This window comes from Neolamprologus multifasciatus, chromosome 14 (genome assembly GCF_963576455.1).
Source record: "Neolamprologus multifasciatus chromosome 14, fNeoMul1.2, whole genome shotgun sequence".
Taxonomy (NCBI): Eukaryota; Metazoa; Chordata; class Actinopteri; order Cichliformes; family Cichlidae; genus Neolamprologus; species Neolamprologus multifasciatus.
The window spans coordinates 33,231,072-33,244,456 of NC_140452.1; the positions used below are offsets into that span (position 1 = coordinate 33,231,072).

At 41.7% G+C, this 13,385-nt stretch overlaps 1 long non-coding RNA gene across 1 annotated transcript; it reads right to left on the reverse strand.

Moving 5' to 3' along the window:
* Nucleotides 1-920: 920 nt before the first annotated feature.
* LOC146504468 (uncharacterized) lies at nt 921-9,753 on the reverse strand. The gene is made up of 2 exons (XR_014868721.1): nt 2,760-9,753; nt 921-1,097 (listed from the first exon to the last, which is right to left on the reverse strand). It is a non-coding gene; the product is annotated as an uncharacterized LOC146504468 (long non-coding RNA).
* Nucleotides 9,754-13,385: the final 3,632 nt, after the last annotated feature.

A 13,385-nucleotide genomic window follows, 5' to 3' on the forward strand; every position in this document is an offset into this window, starting at 1 on the left:
GCAAAAAAATCACAGTTTTAGTAACGCAGTAACGCAGTAACGCAGCGTGCTTACGGGAAAGTAACAGTAATCTAATTACCGTTTTTGCAATAGTAATCCCTTACTTTACTCGTTACTCAAAAAAAGTAATCGGATTACAGTAACGCATTACAAGTAAAGCGTTACTGCCCATCTCTGATCATCACCCCTCAACTTTCTCTCTCTTTCTCATCTGAATGAAGTTTCTGCTGGACTAATTCAAGCCTTGAAACAGAGGAGATTAAATATCCATTGCAGACAATAGTGAACAGTGCAGGTAAAAGAAGCAGAAAGTGTGATCACTGTGTGAATTCAGTTTGCTTAAAAATAGATTTATGTTTTTTTTTCTTGATGCAGTTTATGTTTGAGGGGTACAAAAGATGCACTTCTGCATCTTAACCACAGACTGCGTGTAAAAGATCAATGCAGCCACCCTGACATCACCCATAGGTTTGTGGATTACAGCATTGGAACCTTAAGTTTAGCACCCACAATTACATGTGATATTAAATGGAATTACCATGTTTGACTAGTAAAAAACCAGGTTTGAAGACATTGCTGAAAAATCTGAAGGGTTTCTTTTGAGTTTTGAGTCAGTGCTGCAACATAACTGAGCACGGCACATTAAAAATGCATACTTTATACGTATTTACATTTATGTATACGTATATATATATATATATATATATATTTATCTGTAAAGTGAACTTGAGATGACCACCAACACTGGCATACACATTCACAGTGTGTATCAGTGTCAATATTTACCAATAAACTTAAACAATGAGTTTTAATCAAAGAATCATGTTGTCATAAAACCTTGAGGCAGAGATATTTGTAAGGAGAAAGGATTTCTTCATGTTTTGAGGAAGTGCTGAAGACTGAAGTGACACAACTTCAACTTTATGAATGACACTGATTGATTTTATTATTTTGATATGATGTTGCATTTATTAATGATGGCTGCTGCTCCTGTCTCTTCCATCAGGTGAAGAATGCTGCTCATGCTCGTCCGGCAGGTCCTGCTACTCCTGTCGCATCTCCAGCCGCTCCTGCTCCTCCTTCAGTTCCTGTTGCTCCTGCAGGGACAGGAAAAACGCGTGGGAGCAGCGCCCTCTCGCTAATGTGCGAAAGGGCGCTGCTCCCACATAAAATCTGGGCGCACAAGATTACCCACTCTGAGCCCTTCCTGCACGTGCGCAAGAGTGCGCAACGCCCACGCCACCACGCAATCCAGTCCACCTCTCAAACACGCACCAGATTACACCACTCGGAGCTCCTCCTGCACGCACACGAGAGATGGCCACACCCAGCCACCACTCAATCTGGGCCATCTCTCACACGTGCACTGAGGAAAGGTCCATAACCTGGTCGGGAGGGGGTATTCAGGAGGTTCAACGCTGGAACATTGAACACTCCAACCTCCTCCTGCACGCATACGAGAGGGTGCCACACCCAGCCACCACTCAATCCGGGCCACCTCTCGCATTCGCACCAGATTACACCACTCCGAGCTCCTCCTGCACGTGCGCGAGAGGGGGCCACACCCAGCCACCACTCAATCCGGGCCACCTCTCACACGTGCACTTAGGAAAGGTCCATAACCTGGTCCGGGAGGAGGGATTCAGGAGGTTCAACGATCTACAGGTGAACCTCACACTCTGAGCTACTCCTGCACGCGCGCAAGAGGGCGCCACAGCCAGCCACCACTCAATCTGGGCCACCTCTCACAAACCCACTGAGGAACGATCCATAACCTGGTCCGGAAGTGGGGGGCAGGAGGTTCAACGTTCCAGCGTTGAACCTCACACTCCTGCACGTGCGCAAGAGAGTGTCACACTGGACACCCTCTTGCACTCGCAACAAGATTACACCCCTCCAAGCCCCTCCTACACGCGCACGAGAGGGGGCCACACCCAGCCCACCACTCAATCCGGGCCACCTCTCACACGCGCACCAGATTATGTCACTCCGAGCTGCTCCTGCACGCGCACAGGATCACACCACACCCACGCCACAAAAACACTCCGGTCCCCTCCACACTGAGTTTAGAAAAGTTTAACATTAACGTGGACACTGCATGTCCCCTTAACATTTCCACTTCAGCAAATGTCACCTGCTGAGCGGTCCTTACTGCACTCTTCAAAAGGTTTCAATCTATTAATAATATAACAACATTCATTTGAACAAAACACATTCTAATTAAAATAATCGACCTGATTTATGGCACAAATCTCACTTCTTTTTTTAGGAAAGAGAAGCATTAAACTGTCAGTGTGGGTTTTCACTGATGGATGACACAAATTCAAGTGTGCTTTTAATTCTGAAATAAAATTAAAACACACACACACACAGTTTCTGTAGCCAAACAACAAAAGATAACAGATCCTAAGATACAAACATTTTTATTCCTCTTAGATTTTAGCAGTTACTCAGAGTCTAGCGGTAGGCAGGAAAATGAACACAAACATGATTTGTGTAAGAACAGGCTGTTGCTTGGTTATATCACACTAAAGAAATTACAAAATGTGAGCACCCATGTACATGTACATTCATGCAGCGAATATCAAATTCTACTCTTTAAAGCATTTCACACTATGCAGCAAGAAGGTACCTTAGAAGACCAACACATGTACAGGTCCCTCCACACTGTGTTTAGAAAAGTTTAACATAAACGTGGACACTGCATGTCCCCTTAATAATTCCACTTTAGCAAATGTCACCTGTCGAGCGGTCCTTACCTTAAAAAATAATCTTTTTTCTTTTCTTTCCTCTCCTCTCCTTTTCTCCTCTGTAATCCAAAGTGCATGCACCAGCTCTGCCAGCATTCTTCAAAATGTGTTTTTTCCATAAATGCTATGGCAACATTCATTTGAACAAAACGCATTCTAAATGCGTCTGGTGCATTTGCTAAGCTCCACCCCCGGCTACAGTCAGTGATCACTGTCGGCCTCTGTCAGTTTTTATTACCTCTATTCATTTTAAAGCTCAGTTTTTAAAACGTTATGACGTAACTACAGCCCAGCCGATGCAGCAGTATATTAAAGACTAACTTCATATTGTGGATGGATTATCTCAGTTGTTCTCCTGACTGAAGTTTGGTCCGTTTACAGCATCCCGCCATGCGATTGCATTTGTCTCTAACTGTCAGGAACCCTCACGCTAAAAAAAAGTCAGCGTTCATCCTCCACCAGTGTTGCCAACTCCTTAGTAAGGAAAATCGCTATTGGCTGTCCTAAAAGTCGCTAGAAGTCGCCAAATGACGTCATCGCCTAATTTGCATAATTTGTCATGCTAATGTAATTGTAACCTACGTTGTTGGAGAGGGAAATAACGTTGTGGAAGAGACATAAAGTGAGTAAAAAACGTCCTAAATGCAGTTAGAATTTATTTAGAACTACAAATTAAATTTATTTTAGCAATTATTGTTTTTTAATGTCACAATTCCAACCCTGCTCCTTTATCCAGGCCTGGACTGGCAAAAGTGACCCGAAATTGGCACTCTGGTGGAGTTACTTTGTGTGTGAGAGTGTGTGTTTATAAGTAGTTTTAAACCTTGTGATCCACAAAACAGCCTAACAGTAAAAGAAGAACTCATGCGCGATTCATTTGCAGTTTGGAGGCACAGGTGTGAACGTCTCCTGCCCTGATAGCAGCTGGGGGAGGACTATCCTCCACCCGTGAGCGCTTTGGCACGGGTGAGGCGCCCACGGCAGCACCGCTGCTTGTTGAGAGTGAGAGCGATACGCGTTTTCACGTCAAAAAGTCGTCATAAATAAGTCTCCAATAATACCAGAAAAAGTCGCCACATTTGTCGCTAGTCGCTTTTTAGAAAAAGAGTCGCTAAGGGGGTCTGAAAACTCGCTAAATATAGCGACAAAGTCGCTAAGTTGGCAACACTGTCCTCCACCTCAATGACTGTAGAAGCTCCACCTTCACTGTTTATATTATGGTAACATAGCTGTGCTGCTAGCGATCACGTAGCACATCATTATATATCAGCTAGCTAAATTTCAGTAACCCTACAAATGTCCCTGCTGTTTACTTTCCTGTCTTCATTTATGTTGGAAGTGATAGCAGAGCTGTACGTCTTAATTTCTTTCAAAAATCCCTCAGTCTGAACATGGTATATTATATTTAGATGGAAGCTAGCAAGCTAACTCTCTGCTAACTTCTAACCCTATTAAATATAATTAATTCTGTTTTCATGGATGCCTGGATTTTAAACTTAATTGTTACACCTGGTAGAGCAGCCACACTGATCATTTTATTAAAGATGAAAGAATTTAGACAGTTTTACAACTCTCAGTGATTGTTTGACTTTGGGACCTGCAGCGTAGTTTGGGCCCAGACATGACGAATGACATTAGACTTAAAGACAGATAGGTCCATGTAGTTTTATATTTACTGCATATTTTTAATGAAAAGGCAGTAGGAGTTAAAGCAGATGCTCTTAGACACTTATTACCACTTATTACTTAATATATTTTCTCTCGGTCCCGGAATAAAAAGCGTAGCCTCAGTAAGCTCTGTGCTTCTTTTTAAAAAATATAAACACAAAATGCATCATGACACAGGGTTATAGGGATGTTAAACTTTGACTCCATACACATCGCTTAAACCCTGTTTTCTTGGCATAATATGTGTTATGTTGAAAAATTTAAGCAGTTCTCTCCTGTTTGGCTGACAGATCAGCTGACCCCCACCATCCTCCTGCTTCCTTCTCCTTTTTCTTCAACTGTTATGCATCAGTACTGAAAAAGACGTTTCCTGGTCTTTTCTTTTCATCTATTTCTGTGAAATTCTTTTGCTTTTGGCAACCTAAACAAGCAATTTCTCCACAATGAACCTCTACTCAAAATCTTTATTTTCTTGCAGAGAGCTATACGGCCAAGGCAGTATGCTCACTGCACATAGCTGGACCGTTATCCGCTATCAATTAGTCATCAATTCTTGGGATTCATTTTTGGATGAGTACACAGTTGGGATCTCTCCAATATTATGATGTCACATTGGGTCAACTGAAAGCTCAGCAAAAGCAAATATAATATTATAATACAACTGTAACTCAAAATAAAACCTATACCTACTGGTTAACATCCACAGAAAAATGTGAGAAATAATTTCCAATTTAAAACGTGTTTATTGAACGCTCATAATGATGTAATCAGTCTACTACAAGTAGTGTTTAAAGATGTTCTGTCTGTACTGATGTATAAGAGCATACATATATGTCCTTCCAGAGCAGCCTTGACGTTTTGACTCCACAATTTAACTTCATTATTGTCACAGAAGAAAAGTAGCATAGCAGCTTCAGGTTACTGAGAGAAACTAGTAACTGCAAGAGGTAAATTGCATCCATAGTAACAAGCGTCCTTGCCCCCCCCCCTCGCAAACTTGGCTGTTCACATCTAACATTGGTACACTTCTTCTTAGTGACGATTCCATAATGATCCAACATTGCAGGCTAAACATATTTTTATACTTTTATAGTTAACTGAGGGTGGCACGGTGGTTGGCACTGTTGCCTCACAGTAAGAACATACTGGGATTGAGCCCACCGTCTCACTGACAATCATTAAATGGTTTTCCATCTCTCTGTGTTAGCCCTGCAACACATTGGTGACCTGTCCAGGATCTACACTGCCTCTCACCCTTTGTCAGCTGGGATAGGCTTCAGCCCTCAGGGCCCTGAATTGGTTAGATTTAAGTGGAAGAATGGATATAGTGAACTGAAGTCAGTTTTGCAACATAATCTATCTGTAGAGCCCTGAATTCTGTTTACTTCCTACATAGTTCTTTTCACTTCAAAAATCAAGCAAGAATATAATTTCTGCTTGAAGTGACCAAAAGCACTCAGACAGCTGTGTGAAGAGTAAGTCCAGTGAGTATGTTGAGCCACTTCCAGGCACTACAAACTGATAGGATAACCTCATTTTTACCATAAATACCATCAAAGAGGCCTGACTGCAAATGTTTTCATCTGAGGTGTGTGTGTCTGTGTGTGTCTTGGTGCAACAGTCATATTTTAGGGAACAGAAAAGTCCACATTAGGTCTTTGCAGGGGTTGTATGGGAGCATGTCACAAGTGTGTCAGCCAAGAGGCCCCAGTTTGTGAACTGTTTAAAGACTTCGTGTTTTGTGCTTTTGCTGGTGAAGTTCACAAAGACACAAAGAAGAACATGGTAATGTTCAAATATGCTACAACACCATGGTAACCATGTAGACTGAAAAATGACATCCACGTGTAGCCACTTAGGAGTGGGGGAGATGTTACTACAGGAATCTCTGCAATGCCAGTAATTGCAGCTTTGACAAACCTGTAGCATTTAAAGCCCTAATAAAGAGAGCAACCTGATACAACACATCTCAACCTGGTAATACAATCCTAATATACAGTCACTTGCTCAGGATGCACTCGGCATCATGTCTTAAAACACTGGATGCACTTGTAACACCAGTTCTCATCCCGTGAGGCCTCCTTGTATGCCTCAGTGGAAGCCACAGTTTTATGATGTTTACATCATAAAACTGTGGCTAAATATTCAAACTATTGCAGATGGGAGGAACAGGCATTCTAACACGTGGTTAAACGGGTTATTGTGGTGAACAGGTTACAAAGGGTACCTCAAACCATGATCATTTCCTGTCCTTAACCAGGTACTTAACTTGTTCAGCTGAACAGCAACTACAAATCGAAGAAAACAAAAATAAATAAAATAAAACTACTACTAATTATAATAATAATGATAATGATGATTACAAAAAGGGCTCCTGCCTGCTTGTATGAGCTCCCTTATGCCGCTGCCTACTAATGCAGACTTCCATTGTTCTTCCTAATTTATTCAGCCAGCTGATACCCTGCAGGTCACAGTCTGAAGCTAAGGGGTTACACAGTGACTGAAATGTGACTCCAAGGAGGCATGACATCAGTACGTCAGTATGCGACAAGCTGAGTTGAAAACATGTTGTGTGTTCCAGCAATAATGCATTGCTTCTGAGGCAAAAGATGAGCTCTGAGGGCAGTGTGTGTGTGTGTGTGTGTGGTAGCTTTCACTTCGAGCAGCATTCATGCCGAGCTGATGTGATGTTGCCATGGGTCTGAGGGGTTCATTGTGTTCTGGGGGTTTATCGTGGGCTTAAAGGGGCGTATCAAACAAGTGAAAGGGCTTTTTAAATGTCACTTCCAGGTCTGATCTGTAATTGGTTATTTGCGGTTTTGTCCAGAATTGTTAACCTGGGCCTTCAAGACTCCTTCTAACCTCACTTTTCTGCCTCGCTGTGGCCTGCGCTCCACTGTCTCGGCTAACATTTATTGCAAGTTATGGACCGTATGAATAATTGATCCTGATTCTATTTAAGATCCTGACGAGGACAAATGGGATGGGGCTACACTCGCCAATATTTCTCCCTCCACTGCCCTAATGGGAGCCCTCTTTACCCGTGCCACCGCAGTCATTTTTCCTCCCTCTCATATTCCCTCCCTCTCATATTCCCTCGTCTTCCCCACCCAGTTTCCTTTTCCCATAGTGCGCCATACCTTGTTCCAAGTTGCCGACACTATTTTAAGAACTGGAATCATTCCAGGCAGTGTAAAGGGTATTAGAGAGGAGTAGCTTCAGCTCTATGACGGACGATGCCAGCATCGGTCGATAGCAGATAGCGGGGTAAGGATGTATCTCTGTGGTTTTATAGTGGACTGGCCCTTTAAGTGTCATAACCAGGGAGATCATTTGGAAACAACAACATGAGACCATAGTACATCTATTAGTGCTATAAGGCGAACACCAAGATCAATGCTTATCACATTGGGTCTTTATGTCTGTGGAAGTAGCCCAATCTATTAAGTGTGCCCGTGTGTACTTCTGTGTATCTTGTGGCTGGAGGGCCGAAGTGCAGTAGTCTAGCGTAGGAAAGTGTCCCTGTGGTCGGGCCAGCGCAAAACGCCGGATCCAGGTTCAGAAGTGATGGCAGATCATTAGTGTGCGCACATGCTGCGGGGAAGTCAGAAGATATGGACCTAATGGACTGTAATGGACCCACAAACACAAACAGACATATAGGTAGGCGTGTAATTCACTGCAGCACCGGCCATAATGAGCAATTCACTCCATGTTGTAGCATTCATCTTTCCCCTTCTTCTGTGAATTTGCTGGATGAGACAGAGACCCTTGAAAATCTTTCAGCACTAACCGTCCCTGCAGAAGTTTATTCCATCTCTTGCTGAACACTAGCGTCCTTCTCAGCATTGATATTTGTCCAGCAGTGAGATCTAATAGCAGTCTAAAAAGAAGAAGGCCGCTGACAGAGCTTAGAATATCCCCGAAAACCTTCTGAATGTCATTCACTGTCAGCTGGACTCCTACACTCACCAATATGTTGTAAATAGAACAATAGCTACCCTGATGAGTTACACAGAGAGACCTGCTCCTGTTGTCGATGTCTCCCCCATAGCCTTCCTCCTTTTTTCCAAGTCTTTATCATGTGCGTCATCCACTCTTTTTTTTTATGACTCAAACTTCCTCTGCAGCACTTAAACAACACAAATCTCCTCAAGATAGATTTCTGTAGATTAGGATTTAAAAAGGTCTATAAAAGTGTAGGCAGGGAGATGAAAGGCCAGACAAATGAATAAAAGGAAGGTAAGATTAATTTAATATATGAATATACTGGCTTCGGTGCTCGTAAAAGCAGCATAGCCAAACGTAACCGGGGGGGGGGGGGCAAGTACATCAGCATTAGTAGCATTAGGTTCGTTAGAGCACATCTGCTCTCTTGTGATTCATAAAAACACACCAGCACTGGAAATATTCTGTACACAGGGTCTGTGGCAGCCAGTGGCATCAGACCCATTTCAAAGGCAGCAGGAAGGAAAGGGTTTGCATGAAATATCAGTAAATTACGGATACAAATATAAGCCAAGAAACCACAACTTAAAACAGGCTTACTGCTGTCTCCATCTTCATAAACACTGAACACGAACTACTTCAAGAAACACGAGCTAAAGTGTTTGGAATTACTGCCACAGTTTCCTAAACCGAATAGAATTTAAACAATCTCCAACAAAGAGGATGGAAAAGCCTAACTAGGGAATAAACACTTAGCTGAGTTAGTTAGGAGTAACTTACCGTAGGAGGATCATCAGACTTTCGTGCACCGTGGATGTTTGAAAAAAAGATGGGGGTTGTTTTTATCGCAGCTGTGTGGGTTTTTCTTTTTTTTGCTCTCACTTCAAAGAATAGTTCATTTTCACCCAACTTTCGTAAGTAACCGAGTCTACTCAGAAACCATCCAACAACTGATGTGGCAACACTTCTGTTAGAGTGATTATCACATACAGTGTGACGCACTCTTATGAAGAACGCTGAAGTGTTCTCCATGCTCACTGCTTATAGGTAGAGCTTTCTGACAACTCATCTGAAAGAATGTTGTGAAGTTGATTGTTTTTGAGGTGGGCTGGTGGAATAACGTATAGAGAGAGATACCTGCCGAATTCTTGCAGGTGTGACCGCGCCCTCAGGTCATTTGTGTTAGTCCCAGTTATCTCGTGTCACGTGGTACATTACTGCCACCGACTGGTATGGAGTGTGTGCCGTGGCAACTTTTGGCCGACCTTTATAGCGGGTTTCCTTCCTTTTTATGTCTCTTTCCACACTCAAACTAGGATCTTTTGTTTAATAGTCAAACATGTTGACCTATTAAGTCCTATCAAAAATGGATATATACACTGGTATATCAATAAGATCCAGTTTAATTTCCAATTTAAGTTTGAAAATCAGTTGCCTTCTCTCAGCGTGATATTTCTGAGAGTTTAATAAAACATGTCTAATGGTTTCATCTTCTCCACAATAGTTACATTTCCCTGTGTGGTGTTTTCTCATTATAAAAGATGTGTCAGCAAAGATGCTTATGTGGGTCCACAGTGGGCAGGTGTAGGTGAACTGCGGGGCTGTGTGGTAAAAGCAAACCCACACTGTGGGTATGCCTACACAGTGCTGATAGCAGTTTTGACATTTCCTGTATGAGTTTTCTATGGGAAAGTCCACTATGGTTTGTGTATAGAAAAGCGTAATGGTATTTCCTGTGGGGCCTGCGTGAGCGAATCCACAATGAGGCTTTACAGTGGGTAAACCCACTGTGGTTTGTGGGGATGACTCTTCAAAGAGCTATTCTTTTGTATTATTAAGTTGTTTGAACTATTTGGCAGAATCAACAGTGATTAAACTCTGCCAATCTGTTTGGTTTTTTTTCTTAAAAAAATTGTCACATTAATTAAAATTATTCCTAAAATATTAAAAATGTCACAAACGCTGTTACATCTGGAACATAAATTACAACTGTGGTTAAATGTTTTGTTGGGCTACAGCAAAACGATTTATGATGCAGCTGTGCCACACATCATATTTAATTGGCATGCCCTTAAAATGTGGGATGTCTTATTTAGTTAAATGGCTGTTGCTTCAACTCCTCTCTGCTGGTGTCGCTTTCTCACCACCTCCACCCACATCTGTGGAGGGAGGAAATCGGGGCATGCACAAACTGAGAAATGAGGAGCGGGAGGGGGTTCTAGTGAAGTCTTAAAAAATAATCAAATTGGCAGAAGTTATGCCTGGCCTGATCCAGGCCCCAGGCAGTATAAGCACCTCTTAACACAGTTAAATTCCACCTCACACCTGCTTCCAGCACTAACCTAAATCAGCAGCAAAGGATTTACAAGAGTATGCTTCATCACACCACTTCATTACAATGAGTACACTCCAAACATTGCTAATTGTGGAGAAAGAAGCACAGGAGGGGCTTTCTTCTTAAAATCACGGCTCATAACGAGCAACATTGATGCTGGGTTTAAAAAAAAAAAAAAGGCAGCAGCGAGGTGAGGCCATTGATCAATAGGTGTGACTGGATGCCTCTGCAGACTGGAAGCAAAGGGATTGACTAGGGCCCAGTGAGATTTACATGCAACTAAAAAAAACACAATAAGGAGTAAATATATAAATATATGTATATAAGATCTGTAAAAGGTCTTGATGCATGCTCAGTCATCCAGGTACATCAAACAGCACATTTGCATAATGACTGAAACTAGCACCACTGAAGGAACTGTTCCTTCGGTAGTTCTAGTTTGAGTCATTATGCAAATGTGCTGTTTTTAAGATTGGGGAAACCTGCAGTCAGCTGAGACTAAAGAAGTCACTTGGATGAGTGACGAAACATTTCTCCCACTTAAAATGTTACATCCAGATGAACAGAATCAGTTTTTGGGGATCTGTAAAAGGGATTGATTGGCAGAAATTGGAGAAATATCACCCACACCGAATTAGGTGAGTTCTAATTCTGTGTGTGATGTTTTGTGTATTTGAGATAGGCTTTTATTGTGCAGCTGCAGTTTATTTAACCCGAGGTTTGGGTCAAATTTGTCCTGTTTTGACACCTGACAGCAGTAAAAATACCCTAAATGTCATTCTTTTAGCTTCAAGTTTGATGACCTGTGAAGAGTATATGATTGAGTACAGTGCAGTGAAGTAGTATTTGCTTCCTGATCTCTTTGTTCCGTTTCATATTTGTCACACTTGCATGTTTCAGACCAATTCAAGTGTAATGAATATGCAAACTAATAAATCAGGAAGGGGGCAAATACTTCTTAATGGTACTTTAGGTGTGCCAAGTCTTTGAAACTGCTCCAGGTTGGATTTGACTGGTATCTATTCAGATGGATTTTAGAATTACAGTAAAGAGAACTCTATGTGTTGACTCCACATTTGCCCAGGTCCATGCAGAAACAGCCACCTGTTGTTTTCTAAAGGCTGGTGGAAGACTCTTGACAGTGAGATAGTAAAACAGGATAAGAGCCATCATATATGGTACAAATAAGGAGCAGAGGTCATACTGAGAACACAGGCGCCTTATTACAAATTTCATGTCTGTGCTTTGACAGATGGCGCCTTGACACAGACATGAGATGTGGACCACAGTGGTGAAGTGTTAACCACGCCACCATCATAGCGCCTTATTAAATAGATCTTATGTCATATCAAGAAACCCTCTCTCAAAGTGCAGACATGAAATTTGTAATAAGGTGCCAAAGTGGTGGAAGGGTTAGCACACTCACTCTTGCAGCAAGAAAGTTTCTCTTCCTTTGCCCACAGTCCAAAGACATGCACGCTAGGCTAGCTGTGAGTCTGAACCGCTCGCAGAAGTCAAGTCTACGGTAGTGCAAAGTCTACGCTGACTGTAGATGGTTACAGTTACAGGGGAGCTGAGGTTTGAAGTGTAAAGAATAACGTGCTAGGCTAGCTAGACTTATGTTAGCAATAGCAACATGCCTGCAAGTCAACAAAATCTAAAATGTGTGAAAGTCCCCAAAGCACAAGGTTTCCTGCCGCTGGTTTGAATGCACATCGTAAAACTTTAAATTCTCGCCTGCAGCTAAGAGCTAATTCCCCTGTAATCAAATGGTATTTCACTGTATTTCGTTTAAAAAACACTGTAATTATGTTTACCTGCAAATACTTAAAGTCAGAGACACCAGAACTCTGGGGTAATAAGTCAGGTTTTTACAGGAAACAAAGATGTTAGTACACTGTAAATAAATTTAAGTAGTCTCTCTGTAATTTAAGGTCAAGTCAAGTCAAGTGGTTTTACTGTCATTCCAACCATGTGCACCGACACAGTACACGGTGAAATGAGACAACACTCGTCCAGGTAATGCAAGGTAATGCGTTAGTAATTCTAAGGGTTGCATAACTTCACATAATCGGTAGGAATGAAGGAATAATTATTCTTTAAGTCATTTAAAATACAGTAACACTATTTCCCCATCTTACATTCAATGTAACTTAAATTTCCCTAACTTCCAGGTGTTTTACAGCACTCCTGTGTGTAAAATCCTTTTGAAAGTTATCTTTGAGCAATGATTGTGAAAAACAGAAACCCAAGTGAGGATTGTCTCTATCATTATAACATCACATAGGCAGCAGCATCACAAATAATAAATAAAGATGGAAAAAAAAATAGAAAAAGGTAAGATTAATCCACTCCACATCACTGTCCATGTCCTGAAAAGTACAGTTTATTTACTATGTAAAATTGGGACATTTTTAGCAAAAAAAAGTAAACTTCTTATTGTATAGTTTCTTTGTTTCCTGTAAAAACCTGACTTGTTGCCCTCACCTTCCAGTGAGCTCAGCTACAGTTACACTGTAATTTCAAATAAAACAGATCAGGGGTCCGCAACCCACTGGTGTCAAGCCAGCCTCCAGTTTGTTTTCTGTTCCCTGTGTATTCAAAGTATTACGGGAAGAGATGTAGAAACCTGATTTCAAAATAAAAGCCAACTTTGAGTGAATTAACAGATATGTTAAGAACAT